General features: G+C 44.8%; 1 long non-coding RNA gene across 4 annotated transcripts; it reads left to right on the top strand.

Annotated features, from left to right (window-relative positions):
- The first annotated feature begins 11,682 nt into the window (after window positions 1-11,682).
- On the top strand, window positions 11,683-16,002 carry LOC123128777 (uncharacterized). Of its 4 annotated transcripts, none has more exons than XR_006463418.1 (5): window positions 11,683-12,153; window positions 12,425-13,560; window positions 14,062-14,243; window positions 14,369-14,905; window positions 15,540-16,002. It is a non-coding gene; the product is annotated as an uncharacterized lncRNA (long non-coding RNA). The 4 variants fall into 4 exon arrangements; XR_006463417.1 differs by having other exon boundaries at window positions 11,683-12,724; window positions 12,824-13,560; XR_006463419.1 differs by having other exon boundaries at window positions 11,683-13,560; window positions 14,369-14,702; window positions 14,807-14,905.
- The last annotated feature ends 8,049 nt before the right edge of the window (window positions 16,003-24,051 follow it).

Raw genomic sequence — 24,051 nt, 5'->3', positions numbered from 1 at the left:
TAACCCGTGTGTTTTACTTATAGACCTCGGGCCCTCGGTTTCATTACGCCTGTATTTTACGCGTTGTTTCTGATGACAAGTAAATTACACTTGTATCTTAATATAGGTGTGAAATAAACCAGAGCTCCCAAGCATGGCCTTACCTTTTCATGCCAGTCTCTCGAAGGTGCTCATAGGTGTTCGATGATCCTGGCTTCCTGAATGAGTAGCAGACGCTGTATCAGACCATCCGTAGTGCCCGCGAAGCCATCTTCGTCGTCCTTTGAGTTGTTGCGCTCGCCGTGGCACCGAGCATTGTCAGATGGGTCAATGAACATGAGGATTCAGGAGATGACTTTATTTTGATTGGATGACAGTAGGGACCCACTAGGGCCATAGCCGTACGTACGCAAGTGCCTCTATATTTTTTTATTCCTCCTGGTTTCCTGACATCACGGTCCCACACCATTGTCAACCTATGTAGTCAATAAAGGAGAGAATTGCACAAGGAACGTCCGACAGCTGGGACCAAGCTGCTCGAGTAGTATTTGTGTTTTTGAGGTCTGAGCACTGCAGAGTTTTTCTTGAGCGACGTTTTCGTTGTTGTTCATGGGAGAGCAGGGTATTAACTGGGCGGGCTATGGCCCATCTAGCCCAGACCAGATATCCAGCCCAGATATTAATTTTTTTCAAGCTGAAAATGGCTAGCCCAGCTATACTTTTTTTAGGAATACCCAGGAAAGATCAACTTGTTATTCTCCGCCCCGCTGGGCAGCAAATCTTTCCTAGGAGGGATGCATTAGGCTTAACATGAAAATGGCCTTTAATAAATATGTAATGGGATGCAATTATAAAAACTGGACAGTAACTATAAAAAATGCACCAAACACGTAATTTGTTTATAAAATATTATTTTTGGAATTTGAAAATTTTAATTTCTTTAATTGTTGCGCGCGCAATGTTTCATTGGATTTTTACGTAATCCAAATCTATATTTAAATTGCATTTAATCTGACTAGAAATCTCGGGATAAAAATATTTTGTATCCCATCAAAATGTGGGATTTTTTTAATTCTGTTTTGAATGGTTGGTTGAAATTATTAATCGTTGTCCTTACTAGAAAATGGGTTGTACTTTTAACAAACTATAAATAGGCTGTAGTAAATTCCATTAGAATTGAAAAATGGGTTGTACATTCTTACAAATCGCAAATGGGATATAAGTTCTCTGCCACACACTTGTGGGCCTACTAAGTTGACGCGTCCCCTAAAAAAAGTAAGTTGACACGTATGCAAGGCTTTGTCAACTTATAGTCAACACACGGTTCTAGCAGCAGTGGCCATTGGATGTCCATCCAATGGATGTCGTGCTTCTTCTTTAGTCTCGGATATTCTAGCTTCAGCTGCCCAAAAAATTATTTCTCCCCCTGACATCTGGGGCGCACCGTTTTGGAGGCTGACCTATGGGCCTACTAAGTTGACGCGTACCAAGGGCTTTGTTAACTTAGTCATTATAAACGATTCTAGCTGACTGTACGATGTCCATCCAACGGCCGCCGTGCTTCTTCCACCTCTGGTCTTCTTGCTCCAGCCGCCCAAAGCAGCACTGGTCATGTCGCCTGCTCCTGCCTCCTATGGCCGGCTGTGCTGCCGTAGAGGCCTCACCGCCCCCTACTACTCCCACCGTTGGCCAGTCCATCCCTCTACTCACCCACACCCCATGTTATTCTACGGCGACCACAGCCTTACACTGCAGCCGAACCAGTGAACCCTCATACTCCTCTTCGTGTGGGCATCCATGAAGGAAATATGCCCTAGAGGCAATAACAAAGTTATTATTTATTTCCTTATTTCATGATAAATGTTTATTATTCATGCTTGAATTGTATAAACAGGAAACATGCTACATGTGTGAGTACATAGACAAACAGAGTGTCGCTAGTATGCCTCTTCTTGACTAGCCCGTTGATCAAAGATGGTTATGTTTCCTAGCCATAGACAAAGAGTTGTCATTTGATTAATGGGATCACATCATTAGGAGAATGTTGTGATTGACTTGACCCATTCCGTTAGCTTAGCACTTGATCGTTTAGTTTGTTGTTATTGCTTTCTTCATGACTTATACATGTTCCTATGACTATGAGATTATGTAACTCTCATCTACCGGAGGAACACTTTGTGTGCTACCAAACGTAACAACATAACTGGGTGATTATAAAGGTGCTCTACAGGTGTCTCCGAAGGTACTTGTTGGGTTGGCGTATTTCGAGATTAGGATTTGTCACTCTGATTGTCGGAGAGGTATCTCTGGGCCCACTCGGTAATGCACATCACTTAAGCCTTGAAAGCATTGCAACTACCGAGTTAGATGCAGATGATGTATTACGAAACGAGTAAAGAGACTTGCCGGTAACGAGCTTAAACTAGGTATTGAGATACCGACGATCGGATCTCGGGCAAGTAACATACCAATGACAAAGGGAACAATGTATGTTGTTATGCGGTCTGACCGATAAAGATCTTCGTAGAATATGTGGGAGCCAATATGAGCATCCATGTTCTGCTATTGGTTATTGACCAGAGACGTGTCTCGGTCATGTCTACATAGTTCTCGAACCCGTAGGGTCCGCACGCTTAAAGTTTCGATGATAGTTATATTATGAGTTTATGAGTTTTGATGTACCGAAGGTTGTTCGGAGTCCCGAATGTGATCACGGACATGACGAGGAGTCTCAAAATGGTCGAGACATGAAGATTGATATATTGGAAGCCTATATTTGGATATCGGAAATGTTCCGGGTGAAATTAGGATTTTACCGGAGTGCCGGGGGGTTACCGGAGCCCCCCGGGGGATTAATGGGCCATAGTGGGCCTTGGTGGAGAAGAGGAGAGGCGGCCAAGGCAGGGCTGCTCGCCCCTCCCCCCTAGTCCGAATAGGACAAGGAGAAGGGGGCGGCGCCCCCCTATCCTTCCTCTCTTCCTTGTCTTTCCCCCTTCTACTAATCCAACAAGGAAAGGGAGGGAGTCCTGCTTCCGGTGGGAGTAGGACTCCTCCTGGCGCGCCTCCTCCCTGGCCGGCCACCTCTCCCTCCCTTGCTCCTTTATATACGGGGGCAGGGGCACCACATAGACACAACAATTGATTTGATCTTTTAGCCGTGTGTGGTGCCCCCCTCCACCATAGTCCACCTCGATAATAATGTAGCGGTGCTTAGGCGAAGCCCTGCATCGGTAGAACATCATCATCGTCACCATGCCGTCGTGCTGACGGAACTCTCCCTAAACACTCGGCTGGATCAGAGTTTGATGGATGTCATCGGGCTGAACGTGTGCTGAACTGGGAGGTGCCGTGCGTTCGGTACTTGATCGGTCGGATCGTGAAGACGTCCGACTACATCAACCGCGTTGTGCCAACGCTTCCGCTTTCGGTCTACGAGGGTATGTGCACAACACTCTCCCCTCTTGTTGCTATGCATCACCATGATCTTGCGTGTGCGTAGGAATTTTTTTGAAATTACTACGTTCCCCCAACAGTGGCATCCGAGCCTGGTTTTATGCATAGATGTTATATGCACGAGTAGAACACAAGTGAGTTGTGGGCGATACAAGTCATACTGCTTACCAGGATGTCATACTTTGGTTCGGCGGTATTGTTGGATGAAGCGGCCTGGACCGACATTACGCATACGCTTACGCGAGACTGGTTCTACCGACGTGCTTTGCACACAGGTGGCTGGCGGGTGTCAGTTTCTCCAACTTTAGTTGAACCGAGTGTGGCTATGCCCGGTCCTTGAGAAGGTCAAAACAACACTAACCTGACGAACTATCGTTGTGGTTTTGATGCGTAGGTAAGAACGGTTCTTGCTCAGCCCATAGCAGCCACGTAAAATTTGCAACAACAAAGTAGAGGACGTCTAACTTGTTTTTGCAGGGCATGATGTGATGTGATATGGTCAAGACGTGATGAGATATAAGTTGTTGTATGAGATGATCATGTTTTGTTGAAGTTATCGGCAATTGGCAGAAGCCTTATGGTTGTCTCTTTATTGCATAAGATGCAAGTGCCAAATAATTGCTTTACTTTATCGCTATGCGATAGTAATAGTTGCAAGAGAAATAGTTGGCGAGATGACCATGTGACGACACATTGATATAGATCAAGATGATGGAGATCATGGTGTCATGCTGGTGATGATGGAGATCATGACGATGCTTTGGAGATAGAGATCAAAGGCACAAGATGATGATGGCCATATCATGTCACATATTTTGATTGCATGTGATGTTTACCTTTTATACATCTTACTTTGCTTAGTTATGATGGTACCATTATAAGATGATCTCTCACAAAATTTCAAGATAAAAGTGTTCTCCCTAAGTATGCACCATTGCCAAAGTTCGTCGTGCCCAGACACCACGTGATGATCGGGTGTGATAAGCTCTACGTCCATCTACAACGGGTGCAAGCCAGTTTTGCACACGCAGAAATACTCGGGGTTAAACTTGACGAGCCTAGCATATGCAAATATGGCCTCGGAACACTGGAGACCGAAAGGTCGTGCGTGAATCATATAGTAGATATGATCAACATAATGATGTTCACCATTGAAAACTACTCCATTTCACGTGATGATCGGTTATGGTTTATTTGATATGGATCACGTGATCACTTAGATGATTAGAGCGATGTCTAAGTGGGAGTTCTTAAGTAATATGATTAATTGAACTTTAATTTATCATAAACTTAGTCCACTACAACAAACACCCCCATATAACAATGGATATCTACCAACGATACTAACCCAAGTCTTGTTTGATTCAACCCCCATGTCCTAGATTAGCGCTAACCTCCCTATTCCTAATCCAAAGGGGGAAATGGTAACCACTCGGTACACACCCCTACACCCCTCCGTTGTTAAAAGAAAAAACTTTTTCCTATCCCATCTCTCCATCCCACGATTCCTCTCTGACCAGAGCTCCATGGCCATGATGCTGCCACCATGACCTCCAGTTCGGCCTAGCTCCGGCGTTCTTCTACGTTGTTGCTCGCCGGCCCCAACTCCCCATGAGTGTTATCCTCAGATCCTCCATCACCGCGAGGTCCTCCGGGCCCCTACACGTGCCCCTACAGCAACCCGCCACCACGGGTCACCGGCACGGCTCCTGCTCCTCCGGTTTTTCGGCCAACTGACTCCGGGGTCTCTACACGAGCGGCTGCCGCCACTGGCTCAACGGTGCTGCTCTGCCTCGGCTACCTCGACTCCCACGGCAATGGTTCAGTGAGACACTCCTCCCCTGTGCTCTTATCCTCTCTTGTCCTGTGTGGCATACCTAGGTTTGTCGTCTGGCGTCGTAGATTACGGCTGGATATAGCAAGAACCACGACCGCTCCTCCTAGGGAGGTTGCCATGGTCGCCTATGGCCTACCCCACCACTCACCTGGATTTATCTCCCTCAAGAACGTGGTTTTCCCATTATCCCCCATAATCCATTCCCCCCTAATTTAACAACATGGTGGCTTCTATAACTCCATTGGCATTTGGTGCCTAGCTTCTCTAAATTTACACTTGTGCCATGGATGGACCAATTAGAGCGAGATTGGAACACATCTATGTACCCTTCCACTTAAATCGGTCAATGAATATATTGGTACTAATGTATTTAAGTTATGGCTAGCGATCCTCTTTTACGTTGGAGGAAACCTGATCCTCTAATTTTGCTATACATGTTTTTGCTGGTGATCCTCTGCTTTAGTTGTGCAGACCATAATAATTGTGTGATGCACCTATACTATCTGTATGTATTTCTCTACATGGCTGTCATACTCTAGAGTGCCACATTAAACTGCAGAAAAATAATAATTTTACCTTGGATGACTATTCACCAGTCTTGTTTTGATATCAATGCCTGCATCTTTCATGGCTTATGTGGAGAGAATCTAGTTTTTGGTTCAAACAGAGGTGATTGCGCATTATTTATTCACTCTTAGAAAAGCTTCTGATTTCATGGAGAAATCAATATTACAAGTGCATAACCTCTCCTTATTCAGTAATATTAACCATGAGTAATACATAACAACACTACAAAGGTATATGAATCATAGTCAAGACATCTCACACTTGCCAGTATGCGAAGGTATGTAGGTAAAAATTTGATTCATCCGAACTATTTTCTTTAGCTTCAGATACTTTTCAATACTTTAATGTTTGTATTTATTGGCATGCTATGATGAATTGCAATCATTTTTGGACCAGAAGGATGCATCACAACAAAAACCCTTCGTAGGATGCCACACTGCATTTTTTATTCTCACTAGCATGTGAATTTTAAGTTGTTGCTTAGTGAACTATGGTCTTGCAGGTTTCCTATAGTATTAGAGATACAAAGCTACCTGAATTTCATGAGTGTTGGGAAGATAAACGGCTAGCAATGATGGGAGCACCTCAATGACATCACGTAGGTGTGGTGTTCATCAATCCCTTGTTTCTTTGTGTGTGTGTGTGCGCGCGCATCGTGTGTACATGAATTCATCTTTATATGCCATGTTGATTGCTCATTTAGATTCAGGATGCAGGCGGACGCTTCCGTGGCAGTTCCCCAACATCCGCTACCAAAATAGCAGGATTAGCATTATACACATGTTTTCATTTCTATCTACGCCCGGCGGGCACATGTCGGTAGTCCGCATCTCAGTTTATCTACTTTTGAGTTTTGTCTAGTGCTAAGTACAGTACGCCAGTTTGAAACTTACTGCTATACAGTATACACATTCAGATGTCATTATCCACATTCAGATTTCTAGTTTGTAATCATACACACTTGTGTAGACAATTAGCTAGCTCATTCGGACATACAAGCTCATGCAGACACATTCAAAATATGTAGACATTCAGACCAAAGTGATATATCATCTTCATATTCCGAAACCTAAGTCATAATTTCTTTGTACAGAATAATAGCTTGTAGTAAATAAATGCAGTAGATGTTTCATTTTCTTGTTTTCAGGTACAAAACAGACACAGGTTCAGAGTTCTAACATTTTCTTACAACATGCTCGTCAAGAACTTGTTTATTATTCAAAGTAGTATACTTTAACTGTTTGTATTTTCTTCATTGCTAGGAGAAGATGAAGAGTATGCACTTTATTATGGCGACAACTGGCAGGAACTATCTTCAGGATATGGAGTTACGGATGCCAAGAGATACCGATCAGTTTGGTTCGAGTCAATGAAGATTGAACATGTCAGTCTAGATGCTCATGCAACGAAGCTTTGATCTGTTTTATGTACCAAGCACATGTTCTCGTTAAGCACATGTGTACAAGCTGAAGATCAACAATGCCATTCTGATGTGCAATACATGGAACAAAGCATATCTATATACAGTATCATGTATTCCTTGGATGGTGCTCTTTGTAAAGCAACATTATTGATTAAATATATGAGATCTTTTTTACTATATTGTATCTCCTGTACACTACCTACATTGGCCTCATAACATATGTAGCAACTACTCCCTCCGTTCCATAATATACAAACGTTTTTTAGACTAATGTTCGTATATTATGGGACGGAGGGAGTACTTCAAAAGCTGCAAATTTGTTTCTCCATTCCAAAATCCATTTGTGCGGGGTCACCACCAACGCATATGAAGTGTTGTTGGGATTTAGCTTATACGTTGCTATCTTACAACGCTTATACACATCAGTTACCAACACATGTATATGTGTTGTTGTAGACACTTGCAACACCACCAACGACAATGGATACAAATCCGTTGGTGTAGACCTCAGCAACGCTTATGTGGACATTTGGCAACACATTGATGCGTTGCTCTAGGGTGGTTCCTGTTGTAGTGGTCCTGATAGTATTTGCATATCTATGTTGTAGATCAATAGCTCGCGTTATTGCTTCCCTATGTTTTATATGTGTTCCTAGAGAAAACTCAGTTGAAAGATAATAGTAGCAATGATGCGGACTGGGTCCGTGATCTGAGGTTTATCCTCATTGCTGCACAGAAGAATTATGCCCTTGATGCACCGCTAGGTGACTGACCTATTACAAGAGTAGATGCAGATGTTATGAACGTTTGGCTAGCTCAATATGATGACTACTTGATAGTTTAGTGCACCATGCTCAACAGCTTAGAATCGGGATTTCAAAGACGTTTTGAACGTCATGGACCATATGAGATGTTCCAGGAGTTGAAGTTAATATTTCAAGCAAATACCCGAGTTGGGAGATATGAAGTCTCCAACAAGTTCTATAGCTAAAAGATGGAGGAGAATAGCTCAAGCAGTGAGCATGTGCTCAGACTGTCCGGGTACTACAATCGCTTGAATCAAGGGGGAGTTAATCTTCCAGATAAAATAGTGATTGACAGAATTCTCTAGTCACCATCACCAAGTTAGTAGAACTTCGTGATGAACTATAGTATGCAAGGGATGACGTAAATGATTCCCGAGCTTTTCATGATGATGAAATCGATGAAGGTAGAAATGGACGGCCCAAATAATGTCATACTACTTATGTACGAGAGAAACGCGCATCGCTCGGCCCCCAACCACCCACCGTAACCGGGAACTCCCTGATATTTTCCTCTCCCTCGCTTCTACCACCATTTTTCTGTCATGAACGGCCCAAATAATGTCATGCTGCTTCATCTCCGGCCCGCCCAGGACGAAAATCCCATTTTTCTGTCATGATTTTTTGTCATAGAAGTAGGAGCCCACTAAGGGAGTCCTGGACTAAGGGGTCCTCGGGCGTCCGGCCTGTTAGCCATGGGCCAGACTGATGGGTTGTGAAGATACAAAGACCGAAGACTGCACCCATGTCTGGATGGGACTCTCCTTGGCGTGGAAGGCAAGCTTGACGAATTGATATGTAGATTCCTTTCTTTGTAACCGACCTTGTGTAACCCTAGATCCTCCCGGTGTCTATATAAACCGGAGGACTTAGTCCGGATAGGGGAGACTCATTATCATAGCCATACAAGCTAGACCTCTAGGGTTTTAGCCATTACGATCTCGAGGTAGATCAACTCTTGTAATACTCATATTCATCAATATCAATCAAGCAGGACGTAGGGTATTACCTCCATAGAGAGGGCCCGAACCTGGGTAAACACCATGTCCCTTGTCTCCTGATACCATCAACCTTAGACGCACAGTTCGGGACCCCCTACCCGAGATCCGCCAGTTTTGACACCGACATTGGTGCTTTCATTGAGAGTTCCTCTATGCTGTCGCTAAGAGGTTTGATGGCCCCTTCAATCATCAAAAGTGACGCTGTCCAAGGAGAAAGTTTCCTCCCCGGACAGATCTTTGTGTTCGGCGGCTTCGCACTATGGGCCAACTGGTTTGGCCATCTGGAGCAGATCGAAAGCTACAACCCTGGACATCAGGTCAGATTTGGGAGCTTGAACTACGTTGTGAACATCTGTGGAGACTTGATCTCCGCCGGATTTGAGACCGCGGTTGCTGCTCCCGGTCACCCCGATGATCATGACCTAAATCTGTCATCAGACCGCATCTAGGAGATCGCTCCTATAACCGCTCTGGCCTTAGAGCCGGAACAGACTGCACCATCCAAGGACGGGAGGATAAACCCCACCACGGAGGCCACAGATCCCACGACGTTGGAGCCGCACATAGACTTAACCTCTCACGACGTCTTTGTCACCGAAACTCCGGACTCATCTCCGAACATAAGTTCCGAACCACGTGAGCCCGCGGATGCCAAACTTGATCGTTTATCGATCTTCAAGTTCAGCGCCGCAGACATCTTCCAGCACTCGCCTTTGGGTGATGTGCTAAACTCGTTAAAGAATCTTTCCTTGGCAGAGGACTCACAGCCAAACTATATCTGGTTCGAACTAGGGGCTGGCGGTGGAGAATTTTTGTTCCCACCCGCCACCCACTTCATCGCCATGGTCGAAGATTTGACCGACACGCTTTATTACAACTCTGAAGACATCGACAGTATGGACGACGATGTTGGAGAAGAAGAGGCCCAGAACCCGCCGTTCACCAGACGCTGGACGACCACTTCCTCATATGATGTATACATGGTGGATGCACCAAGGGAGAACAGCAGCAATGACAAGGAAGATCCAGCCGAGGATAAACCTTCCGAAATACAATCCAAGCGCCGGTGTCAGCGGCGCCGCTCTAAGTCATGCCGCAGTAAAGACAGCAACACCGGCACAGGAGAAGATAATACTCCAGAAGGTGTCGAAGACAACGAAGACCCCGTTGAAACAGCTAATGAACAAGATGAACGGGAAGATGGGCAGGCTAGCCCTGGCAAGCAGGCCACGCACAAAGACTCAGAGGACGGAAGTTATCTTCCGCTCTCTGAGGATGAGGTGAGCCTTGGCACCGACGATTTCATCATGCCTGAGGAACCTCTAGAGCAGGAGCGCTTCAAGCGCCAGCTAATTGCCACGGCAAGGAGGCTGAAAAAGAAGCATCAGCAGCTTCAAGCTGACCAAGATCTGCTCAATGATAAATGGACGGATGTCCTAGCAGCCGAAGAGTACGGCCTCAAGCGCCCAACCAAAAACTACCCAAAGCGCAAATTGCTACCTCAGTTTGACGAGGAGGTGCCGAACTACATACCTTCATTGTAAAATGTGGCTGACCGACCACCACGTGGTTGAGACAAAATGACAACTCACACCGAACACCAACCAGCCCCGCCTCAGCGCATAGGCAGAGGTAAATTATCCCATGGTCATACATATGACCTCTGGCAAAACCTGAACAATAAAGCAGGACATACTAGATCAATCCACGGATCGCGAGGGCATACCTCGATCTGCGATGATGGCCACCTATTCGGACGTGACAAACTTAGTCATGCGCAGGCCGAAAACCGCAGACGGACTCCATCAGAGCTACATCGCGATACGGCCCGATATAGAGGCACTGCACACCCTCATTGCTTCACGGATGAGGTCCTGGATAATGAATTCCCAGAAGGGTTCAAACCCATGAATATAGAATCATATGATGGAACCACGGACCCCGCGGTGTGGATCGAAGACTTCATTCTCCACATTCATATGGCCCGCGGCGATGACCTCCACGCCATCAAATACCTCCCTTTAAAACTCATGGGGCCAGCTCGGCACTGGCTCAACAGTCTTCTTGCAAATTCTATTGGCAGCTGGGAGGACTTGGAAGAGGCCTTCCTTGATAACTTCCAAGGTACATATGTTCGACCTACGGACGCTGATGACTTAAGGCATATAGTTCAACAGTCCGGAGAGTCCGCCAGGAAATTCTGGACTAGGTTCTTAACTAAAAAGAACCAAATCATCGATTGTCTGGATGCCGAAGCCCTAGCAGCCTTCAAACACAGCATCCGCGACGAATGGCTCGCTCGCCACCTCGACCAACAAAAGCCAAAATCCATGGCAGCCCTCACGGCGCTCATGAACCGCTTTTGTGCGGGCGAGGACAGTTGGTTGGCCTGTAGCAAAAACAATGCAAGCGACGCCGGCACCCATCTTTATCTTTACCTCTTTACCTACTAATAAACCAGCGATTGCTTCTGGTAGTACGTCATTGGAAATTTTGCAGAAAGTCCCTCTTTTTCTTTAAATTCAACCCGGAATCCTTTTTTGAGTGACTCCCTCAGATAACGTTTTGTTTTTGCAGAAACGACCATGTAGTTTAGTATATTCAAGCCGCAGTCCCCACGATCCCCTTCCTGTTCCCCACACACGAGCGCGCGTCACCGCCACCGCCGGTCGCCCCGTCCTCGACTGGATCTGGACCCTCCCTGCCGGGATCCATGTGCCCAGCCACCTGCGCCGTCCCATGCGCCATCGCACGCCGGAGGACCTGCGCCTTGCCTTCCTCGCCATCGAGCACAAAGGCGCTCGATCCAGACGACGCCACCGTTGACCGCTCCTCTGCCTCGCCGCCTTCGCCGTCCCCATGTGTCTCCTGGACATGGAGAGAGAGCACGGGAGGGAAGGAGGAAGGAAGAGGGAGGCGTGGCCATGGTTGGTTCTCCGGCGGCGCTGGATCGGTGCATGGGCGCAGAGCTCCTGCTCGGGGCGCGGAGATCTAGGGAGGGACTCGGGTGCGAGGCTGCGGGTCTATGCAGAGATGGCACTGCTCCTTCAACTTTTGAAGAATGCGCTGAGACATCAGCTAGATCCGCAGGTCTTGCTCCCCAAAATCCATCCCTTCTCTTCTTTGGTCCAATCTGGACTGTTAATTCCGTCAAGAGGTGTGAGTCATCGTTTTACTGGATGCTCTCTCGATCATTTCTTCATATGCATTTTGTGGGTAGCAAAATGTTTTCTCTGTATGGATTTGAAAAAGGACCAAATCTTACGAAATACTTCTTAAATAGGATGTGCGATTTTGATAGTATTTTCTATGAATTTTGGGAAAATTTATGTTATATAGCATGCTTTATTAATTCTTTTAGCTCAAGATAGCTCCCTTGGTGATTCTTTTCAACGAAGGACTTGCTCTCCAGCATGTGGTTTGGTATTTCTTGACTGCAAGTATTCAGCAGCCACAACTGAACTGAAGATCAGCAAGTATTTAAGCAACACATATGTTTGGTTTGCATGTGTTATAACCAGATCAACGAAGTTTCTGCACATCATGAGTAAGAGGTGAAGAAATCATGTTTGCAAATGGCCATCGATTAAACTGCAGTATTTTCCATGAACTGTGGTAACTCTTGCCTAGAAAAACTACATGAGAAAAAGTCTTGCTTCAGGTGAATTTTTGCGTTATCATCTTTTGTACAGGTTGAAACTATCAAGTGTTAACTTTTGTGGTTTGTTAACAAGATTGTTCATCATATCCACTTGTGCAGGTACCATAGCCAGAGTCACTTATTCGGCATGGTTTTATACTGGAATTAACCACATAACTAATTTTGTTTTACCACCTTGACGCCTTCAGTTACATAGAACTTCTGTCAATGCCCAACCGATAATGAACAAGTACAATTTTATAGATGATTCAAGTGAAGTTGTGCAAAGTGAATCAATTCTGCAAGATATCATGCCATACATTTTTCCTTGGTAGCATTAACATGTATAGATCATTTTATTGTGTACAACAAAGTCAACAATACATGTTTGTATAACCATGGCTTTGGTCAATTTCTGGCATCGAGCTTCTGCGAAAATGTGACCAGGAAATAATTATGTCGTAATTCAGTATGGAACCTGACACTAAATAATACTCCCTTCGTTCACTAATGTAAGACCTTTTAGCTTTTTCTTGATCGATTTCTCTTCTTCAGTTGTTGGCTGCCCGTGCAACAATTTTTCTTGAACCAAGTACTTTGCACTATATTTTGCACTTTCTAATTTTGTTCTGTGACATGTTTTTGCAGCCTTCCATTCAAAATTAGATCTGGAGGCCTTCGGATAGCAATAAATTTTACCTTTGTTTGTTCATGCTTCATGAATTTGTTTTCCAACTGATTATTTGTTGTTGCAAATTTCAGATTTTGACAGGTTTGGGTCCATCTATAACATGCTTGACCGGGCGATCACGTGGCTACCGAGCACTCTTATTTTCTGGTCATAAGCTCTTACTAAGGTCTGGTCTCCCACAGCTCCCCTGCACAAAAACATTTAACCAATTTTTTTGTGTGTGCAATCGTTTGAGTTTTTTTTCTTTAGTGGTAAAAAAGAAGTGCAAGTGTTAGGTCAACATAGTATAGAAGGGAAAGTGTCCGCTCGCTCCCTACGGTTCCAAGCACAATTCCAGATTGTTGGCAAAAAAGTAGAGTTCCAGTTGCATGCTCAAGTGTGTGATTGTTGTTATTCATGTAGACAAAGGAACTGATAGTGAAGATTCAATTGCTCGGAGAGCAAATCATGAACCGTGTGCAGAATATTCTCTAACTGAAATATATTTTGTGGTTTGTGTGTGTATCCTGGCCACTTGATTATTGAGTAATGCCGTTTGTCTTCCCATTTGATTTCTCATATTAAGCTACTAATTAATTTTGATAATTCCTTTTATTTTACAATGCTATTGCATATGTTTTCCTATGGAAAATAAACTAGAGTGAATTAACGATTTGTGTTTATTTAGATGTTGTCGGTCGGGTGTCCTCTACTACTGAAGTTTTACCACGATCTGGTGGTGCTTGAGAGCAGAGACGACATACTTTCATCAGCAGTGGCCAAACCCCCACCGCCGCCGGTGCTGTACACCCCTGTACCCCTTGACATCCAGTGCCTCGCGTCTGCCCAACATGAAAACCTCCTCAATAGGTACATCTCTGAATTTTGCCCTTGCTAGAGAAAGTTGAGCATTGTTTTGCCGTAGCTATAATTTGAGTTTAGAAAGTATACTACTCTCTTTTTGACGTCAATTTTTTCAATTGATTTTGCTCCAGGATAGTGCCCTTTATGTGCATGAACTAATGGGTGTGTTCACAACATAGAGCAGCTTCTCCATCCAGTCTCATGTCTTTCTCTTTAGCAGGGATCAGTGAGTACTACCGAGCAAAAAAGTCCTTCTCTTCGTCATATTTCTTCCTTTTCCTTACTACTTTTGTGGCTCCAAATCTCATGATGGCTCTATGTCTGTTCTTTTTGTTGACATGGATTTTACCCTGAAAGTTTTTCTTCTGATCTACAATGTTCTGCCATCTAAATTTTTCTGTATATTATGAATGAGTAGACAGTGGTGCAGAAGCCGAATTGGATGAAATTACGGACTACAGAGAGGTGTAATTATTAATTAATTCATTTCTTTAAAAGATATGCAACTAGCAGAGTTTCTTACTTTTATGATTTGGATTATGACCGAATTGAAGAACTTATGTGGACAGCCCGGCAGGTTTCAGTGGCAAGACTTTTGTACAATTACAGTGGCAGATTTCAGAAATTTGTAGAGCACATGATTTACAAGAACAAGATATTCTGTCAAGGTCTGTACTTTTTATCCATTGCACTAATCTTTTGCTTTGAGCGATTGGCTAAAAAAAGTACTTCCTTTGGAATAATCTATCGTGCACTCACAAGTATAATCTCTCCATTTCCTTATTTTTTGTTCTTCCATCAGTAGCTACTATTTGCCGGTGGGTAAATCACTCATGGTATTTTAATGAGGTTCATTCTAGCCGTTTGCTCACGAGAACAGAAACATTTTATCTATTGGCTAAATGAAAGTACATTCTTTGAATTTGCCACTTTTCCTGCACTCGCATGTATAATCTCTCCATTTCCTGGATTTTTTATTCTTCCATCAGTAGTATTTCTTTTAGCTACTTTCTGCCATAACATAAATTGCTCATGCTATTTTAGTAAGATTCACTACTGCTCTATGCTCACTAGAACGGAAAAAATATATATTATCTGCTTATTTTAGCGTCGCATGTCGCTCACAATATTCATGGTCACAGATAAAACAGTAATAAACTGCCCTTCTCTGTCAAAACTTACGGAGTACAAAGTTGTCATGTCTGATCAGCAAATGATTTGCGCTTCTTTGGCACATATATATCACGGTACAGTATATGATTTTCAAAGTTCTTAATTTTAAATTTTCCTTTTCTGGCATAGCCATGGATATCAACAATCAGTCAAGCAAAGAAATATTCATGGGAGATATACAGGGATCCACAAGAATGTGCACCGTGTAGCACTACCCTTTTGTCATTGAGCCACTATCACATTTTGGCCAGCAATCAGTTCAAGCAGTTCTCGGCGCCTTTAGTCAGAAGCTAGAATTTACAACTAAACGAACATCAAGCAACAGAAGAAAGGGTGGCCATCTCTTTTTCTTGGCACCAAGATGTCATACAAGCATTGAGACATCGGAAAGACATAAGAAGTTTGTGTATAAATGATTAGCCTTTTAGAAGTATATGGCGTTGCTTAAACTATGTTTCTTTTGGCAACACCATATGAAATGGAGAAAGTTTTAGGTTTAGGATAAAATTGTTCTAGATTTTGAGAAAATTGTTACAGATCCATGAGAAAAATGTCCCAACTTTAGGAAATTAACTATCCATATTTTCGGTTATTGGTTAATAAGTTGGCCACAATAGTTTTTTTATTTCTAAGCAAGCTGGTCACAATAGTTAACCCAATATATTCCTGGTCTTTATGTTTCTCAGACTACATATGCCTCACATTAATACCGGACAATAAGTACACCATCGTGTGTGGAGAGCACCTGCAACCGCGGCGGTTGGAATAAAATAGCAAAGCCGCAAACCAAACAATGCACATATCCAGGTTTCTTCCCTCCCTGGCGTCGCCCCTGCCCTGGGTGACTCGGGGGCCTCCAACCCTAGGCACCACCGCCACCCTCTCCTTCTCCCCTCCTCGTGCCGCCGCCGGGTGACGCCGCCGAGTGAAACCCGCGTGGCAGACGGCGGCGGCGGGGGGACTCCCTCTCCCGCCTCCCCTTCTTCCGCGGGCGGCGGATCTAGGCGGTAGGCGGCGGTGTCCTGCGGCGGTAGGCCTCGGCAGGCGGTGGCGGCTGTGCGCGGGGCTGACTCCGGGGCGGCGGCGTCGGCTTGGATCCATCGCGGATCTGACCTGTGGGCGCGGCCTCGGCCTCCCCTGCTCGGCCGGCGTGTCTCGGTGGGGGGGCTTCCCCGTGCTGAGATCTGCCAAGCGGGATCATCCAGATCTCGGCAAGGACGGCGGCGACCCGTGCATGAGAGATGGAGGTCTTCGATCAGATCTGGGTGAAAACCTACTATTGACTATTGCCAAGGCCGACGATGGCGATGATGTCTGCGCCGTTCCCTTCCTGAAGGCATCGTCGTGGAGATGTTCAAGGCCACTCTCTGCTATCTCCTGGGAAAACCCTAGATCAGTAGATCGGATGACGGCGGCTCTCTGGTGTCGTTTTCCACCATGGGGGTGTCATTCTTGGAGGTGCACACGGGCTCGAGGGACTAGAGGACAGTGACTCTGGTGGAGCGGTGCTTCATCTTTCCCATTGAAGGGGCGGATCTCGGCGGCGTGGTGCTGTTGAGACTCGTCGTCTAATGCACGGAGATGGACTCGCGCAGGAGGAGGTTGCTGTCTGGCGTCATGGTGACGTCGATGGCTGAGTGGCCAGACAAGGTAGAAGCCTCAATATGACCTGAAGACGGACTTGTGGAAGATGGCGGCGACGACACACGAGTGTGTCTGACCGGATTGTGTCCCAGACCCGGTATGTGGCTCGGCTGGGGCTTCCGAATATGTTTCGGCTGCCGGCTTTTGATGTTAGGCCTAGGTGAGTGGTTTGGGTAGTGGCCCAGCTAGCACCCCTTCATCATTTTGGATAGGAGTAGCGGCATGTGTTGCCAAGATGGTGGATTCAGGCACATTGTTGTAATACATTGTAAGATCCTCGAGAATAATCAATAAAGTGGCCGTATGCATCTCCCAGATGCAGAGGCCGGGGTTCATCCTCCTTTTCTAAAAAAAACAATGCACATATTTCTTAGCCATTTTGCAAAGATGGTCTGACCCAAAGCATAATTCTTGATGTTGAGAATAGTTGATGTGGGTCATAAATCAAACAATTAGTCGTGTAATAGGCTATGCTTATAGGGTGTGATGAATTTTTTTCTCCCGGTGCAATGCACGAGCATTTTTGCTAGTGAAGCTAAAACTAGGAAAGACAAGTCTCGACTCAACAGATACAAGCGCCGAAACAACAGTGGTAACACCGAGGACACGACAGTCAATGCCGGATTCAGGGGCTCTAAGTCCGGTCAGCGGAAGAAGCCGTTCCAAAAGAACAATTCAGGCCCATCCAGCTTGGACCGCATACTTGATCGTTCATGCCAGATTCATGGCACCCCAGACAAGCCACCCAATCATACAAATAGAGATTGCTGGGTTTTTAAACAGACTGGCAAATTGAACACCGAGAATAGAGAAAAGGGATCACAAAGCGATGACGATGACGAAGATCCCCAGCAACCGAACACAGGAGGACAGAAGAAGTTTCCCCCTCAGGTTAAAATGGTGAACATGATATACGCTACCCACATCCCCAAGAGGGAGCGCAAGCGTGCGCTCAGGGACGTCTATGCGATAGAACCAGTTGCCCCAAAATTTAACCCATGGTCGTCATGCCCGATCACCTTTGATCGCCGGGATCATCCGACCAGTATCCGTCACGATGGCTCAACCGCACTGGTCTTAGACCCGATAATTGATGGGTTCCACCTGACTCGCGTCCTTATGGACGAAGGTAGCAGCCTTAATCTGCTCTATCAGGATACATCGAGAAAAATGGGCATTAACCCATCTCCGATCAAGCCCACTAGGACTACCTTCAAAGGAGTCATACCAGGTGTAGAGGCCTGCTGTATGGGCTCAATCACATTAGAGCTTGTCTTCGGATCTCTGGACAACTTCCGAAGCGAGGAGTTAATCTTCGATATCGTCCCATTCCGCAGCGGCTAACATGCACTGCTTGGACGAACCGCGTTTGCTCGATTCAACGCAGTACCACACTATGCTTATCTCAAGCTCAAGATGCCCGGTCCGCGCGGCATCATAACGGTTAATGGAAATACGGAGCGCTCCCTCCGTACAGAAGAGCACACAGCTACCCTAGCAGCAGAAGTACAGAGTGGCCTTCTCAAGCAGAACCTTAATTCAGCTGCCGAGCCCACGGACACCGTTAAGAGGGTCCGAACTACTCTGCAGCAGGAGAGCTCAGCTCGTCCGGAGCTCGACTAGCAATCAGGCCTCCATCGTAGTTTCGATCAAGTGGTGGCATTCGTGTCGCACGTACATAACTACGCACTCAAAATCCCATGGGCATCGACGGTGGCATAGCGAGCTTGTGGTCCGTAGTATGGCTCAATCGACGTCGGATACACATATACTTTCACTTTTACTTGTTTCCTTTTCAGGTCTCAATCCCATAGGCACCATCTGATGGCCTGGTCATCGGTCCTCTTGAAGGATAAACACACCAAGACGGCGAGAAACGTGAACATATGGGTGGTTTTTAGCTGATTCCGTTAATGATAACTTTCCTAGTTTTCAGGACCCACATGCAGCTCTCCCATGGTTTTAGCATGTCAAATAGCATGTTGCTTATCGCACCTCCTGTATCAATGCGCTTTGACATACTAAATTAAATTACAATGAGAACAGTTTGCGGCTGGAGCTGCAGGACTCCAGCTTTTACCTTTGTACCTTTTCTATTTTCTTTCTTTTTTTCAGCTCCCCTGTGGATAATCCTATCAGGTAGCACCCGTACACTTTGGAACGCTCGATGCTTGCCAGGGGCTTCATAGCACCCAAAATTACGGCAAGAAAAGTCTGAACACTTTTATAAGTATAGTTCGGCACCCCGAATTTAGCATTATATGCATTGGCTCCGAATCATGTCTTTGGTCAATAGTTGGGTTGCCCGGCTCCTGTGCTTGCTACCTTACGTTCCGCTACATCGGCTAAGGTAGTAAAGGGAGAACTACTACGATTGTGCCTTGGTTTATCCAAAGGAGCACCTCAGTAGAGAAAGCCGAAAACTGACTGTCATGATGCGGCGAGAGCCGGCCAGCTGTTCGGAGGTTGCAAATCGTTGGAGATTTCTTCCGCATTATGCGAATGATTGGTACTTCCCGATCAGACGCTTATAGCCCTCTAGTTCGAATACTAGGGGCCGTGCCCATTTTTTATTGTCGCACTCCTATGGCTAAGTGAGGGTGTTACAGCCGCATAGTCTGGTTGCCTGGTTCGTTGCGCTAAACAACTCCTTCAAGGACCATTTAATTGGATCAAGATTGTTTAGATTCCATCCCGAACACCCCCGTACTACCTACGTGGGGGCAGAAGCCGACGATTGGTTAACCTCAGATTTTATACAACACGGCCGCACAGGAAGTAAAAATTTAAAAACATAGCAAGCACCATATTGCATAAACACTTTGTTTTATCATACAAGGCAGAGGGAGATCGCATACATTCATTCAAAGATAGTGTCTTTCTTACAGTGATCTACAACAATGCGGGATCCCTCCAGGACACCATCAAAATACAACTCGGGTCGGCGGTGCTCCTTGCCCTCAGGTCGCCCCTCGGTCATTAGCTTCTTGGCATCCATCTTCGCCCAGTGCGTTTTGACGGGCGCAAAGGCCATCCGTGCACCTTCGATACAGATCGACCGCTTTATAACCTCAAGCAGGGGGCAAGCATCAACAAGCCGCTTCACAAGTCCGAAGTAGCTGCTAGGTATCGGCGCGGCAGGCCATAGTCGGACTATCAGCTCCTTCATGGCTAACTCGGCCGCCTTATGCAGCTCGACCAGCTGTTTCAGCTGGTCACTGAAGGACACCGGATGTTCGGGCACAAGATATTGAGACTAGAATAGCTTCTCTGTAGAACTCCCCTCCTTGGCTCGATAGAACTCGGCAGCTTCTGATACGCTGCGTGGCAAATCCGTAAACGCCCCTGGAGAGCTCCAAATCCGGGTAAGTAAAAGGAACGCTTCCTTCACAGACTTGCTTTGCATAATGAAAGCCTTACCCGCCGCGATCTTCCGGGCTGCCTGGATTTCCTGAAGGGCTCTCCGGGCTTCGGCTCGAGCCTCCTGTGCACTCTGGAGGGCCTTCGCAAGTTCGGACGCTTGCGTCTTAGAATCATGCTCCAAGGACTCGCACTTCTTGACGGTGTCTTGGAGCTCTTGCTGAACCTTGCCGACCCGGGCCTCGTGTTTCTCACGCGTGGTGCATTCCTTGGCCGCTTTGTCCTCTGCCTTCTCTAATGCCTTCTTGAGGGCCACCACCTCGGTCGTGGCCCCTAATAAAGTTCATGGCATTTTACTCAGCATGAACCATTCATCCTTCCTAAACATACATGCAGGTTACTACATACCTTTGCTGTCCTCCAGCTGCTTCTTCACAAGGCCGAGCTCTTTCTCGGCCCGCTCCAGGTTCTGCTTCAGTCCGGAGACCTCCGCAGTGTGAACGGCAGTAGCCAGCAGCGATGCCTGCTTATTCACATAGACATATTACATTAGATTCCTGCGAACATTATTTTGATCCCCTGTTCGTCTTGTCCTTTCCGGACACCGAACAGAGCATCAGGGGCTACTGTCCACATTGTGATATTTTTTCTACAATTGTTACGTCAAAGCCTGTTAAAAGACTAGTGCAGGCCTCGGTCAGTCCGCATTTGGCGGAATGAACCTTTTCGATCACCGTACCCATAAGGACATGATACGTCTCCAACGTATCTATAATTTTTCATTGTTCCATGCTATTATATTATCTGTTTTGGATGTTTATGGGCTTTATTATACACTTTTATATTATTTTTGGGACTAACCTATTAACCCAGAGCCCAGTGCCAATTTCTGTTTTTCCCTTGTTTTAGAGTATCGCAGAAAAGGAAAATCAAATGGAGTCCAATTGACCGGAAACTTCACGGAACTTATTTTTGGACCAGAAGAAGCCCACGGAGTATAGGAGTTGGACTAGGAGAGTCCCGAGCTGCCCACGAGGGTGGGGGTGCGCCCACCCCCTGGGGGCGCCCCCCTGCCTCGTGCACAGCCCAAAGGTCCACCGACATACTTCTTCCTCCCATATATACCCATATACCCTATAAACTTCGGGGAGCAGAATAGATCAGTAGTTTCGCCGCCAGAAGCCTCCGTAGCCATCGAAAACCAATCTAGACCCGTTCCGGCACCCTGCCGGAGGGGGGGATCCCTCTCCGGTGGCCATCTTCATCATCCCGGTGCTCTCCATGACGAGGAGGGAGTAGTTTTCCCTCGGGCTGAGGGTATGTACCAGTAGCTATGTGTTTGATCTCTCTCTCTCTCGTGTTCTTGAGGTGATACGATCTTGATTTATTGCGAGCTTTGCTATTATAGTTGGATCTTATGATGTCTCTCCCCCTCTACTCTCTTGTAATGGATTGAGTTTTCCCTTTGAAGTTATCTTATCGAATTGAGTCTTTAAGGATTTGAGAACACTTGATGTATGTCTTTGTTATTTGGTTGCAGGGTTGCTTGAGAGAGACCATCTTCATCCTACGCCTCCCACTGATTGATAAACCTTAGGTCATCCACTTGAGGAAAATTTGCTACTATCCTACAAACCTCTGCACTTGGAAGCCCAACAACGTCTACAAGAAGAAGGTTGTGTAGTAGACATCAAGCTCTTTTCTGGCGCCGTCGCCGGGGAGTTAGTGCTTTAAGGTATATCTTTGGATCTTGCAATTGAGTCTTTTAGTTTCTTGTTTTATCACTAGTTTAGTTTATAAAAGAAAATTACAAAAAAATGGAATTAAGTTTGCCTCAGATGCTTCATCTTTTTAATATCTTTCGTGAGTATGATGGAAAGGAAAATTGTGCCGAAGTGTTAGAAGAAGAATGCATTAAAATGTTTGGCACTAAATCTTTGAATGATGAGAATGATTGCAATGTTGTTAGTATGAACTCCTTGAATATCCATAGTACTAATGATGATTGCACTAGTTATGATGAAAATGTCTCCTATAAACATGTCAATTTTTGTGGAGTTCATTGGGTTTGCAAGTACACACCAAATAGGGAAGATAGATATTGCAAGAGGCATAAGCATTTAGAAACTAAATTGTTGCAAGAAAGGCTAGGTGTTTGTGCTGAAAGATTCAATATTTATTGCCAGCCTTGTGAACTTTGCAATGAACATGGTCATTTAAAGCTCCAATGCTATTTGTTTCATGATCAAGTCGTGTCCAAAAATTGTGATAACTTGATTACCCTTGAGCATCATAAATAGCTTAGTCTTCTTTTGGGTTATGAAGAAATGAAACATATAACTGAGCGTATTCCAAAATTTAATCTCGATAAATTTCTTGATTTTGATCTAGAGGAAATTTATATGTATTGTGCGATGAATTGCATTGAAAACCCTTATATTGCCAATTACATAAAGAAAATAAAACAAATACAAGATGAAGAGAATACTAATGAAAGGGAAGAGACTTCCCAATATCCTCCTATTGTTTCTTATGATGAATCAGGTAACGAGGAGGAGCCTTCTATTCAACCAATCTCATTAATAAGGAGCTCCAAAAAGAGGATTGAACCCACACATGATGTGGTGAAGAAGAAAAAATAAAAAGGAAGAGAGGTAAAAAGATATCTCTCCCAAATAATGCTGCTCCTATTACTGTTGTGCCACATGAAAATAAAATTGTGGAAGATGATGCACTTGATGATGATCTCTTTATTCCTATTGCTTGTTGTGATTATGATTGTGAAGATAATGATACTTCTTATGATCTTGAAAATCTTTTTGGCACTTGCTTGGAAGAATATGATAATTGCTATACTATTGGTGCTATCCATACTATTGATGATGAGAGTGATTATGCTTATGATATGAAAAGGCCCAAGCTTGGGGATGCTATGTTTGATGAAGATGATGTTTTTGAGAATATATTTGCTGCAATTAATGTTAGTCCCAAGCTTGGGGAAGCTATGTTTAATGAAGATGATATTTGTAGTCTCCCAAGTTTTGATATGCAAATTTATAATGATGATAGCATGCCTCCTACTTATTATGATAATTATGAAAGTGGATTTGGAGAGGTCATGACTTTATTTAGTAATGATTCCACTATCTTGGAAGAGGTTTCAATTGATTATGATCATAACAAAGTTGCTACTTATGATAATTATTGTGATGATACATATGCTATAAAAGGTAGTGATGATTATATTTATAAAAATTGTCATGATTACGATTACCCTTTTTCTGAACATTACTCTTTTAATGTGAAAACAATTTATAGTATTTGAGTCTCTTATGATACTCCCACTATTCTGAATGAGAAGAATTTTGCTTATGTGGAGGATAATAAAATTTCTATGCTTGTAGATCATGAAAAGAATGCTTTAGGTGCTGGTTATATTGTTGAATTCATTCATGATGCTACTGAAAATTATTATGAGGGAGGAATATATGCTTGTAGGAGTTGCAATAATATCAAGTTTCCTCTCTATGTGCTTAAAGTTTTAAAGTTATGCTTGCTTTACCTTCTTATGCAAGTTGATTCTTGTTCCCATAAGTTGTTTTCTCACAAAATACCTATGCATAGGAAGAGGGTTAGA

This window comes from Triticum aestivum, chromosome 6A, assembly GCF_018294505.1.
Source record: "Triticum aestivum cultivar Chinese Spring chromosome 6A, IWGSC CS RefSeq v2.1, whole genome shotgun sequence".
Classification (NCBI taxonomy): domain Eukaryota; kingdom Viridiplantae; phylum Streptophyta; class Magnoliopsida; order Poales; family Poaceae; genus Triticum; species Triticum aestivum.
Note: the sequence above shows the minus strand (reverse complement) of the source record. Positions and strands in the feature narration are given on the sequence as shown.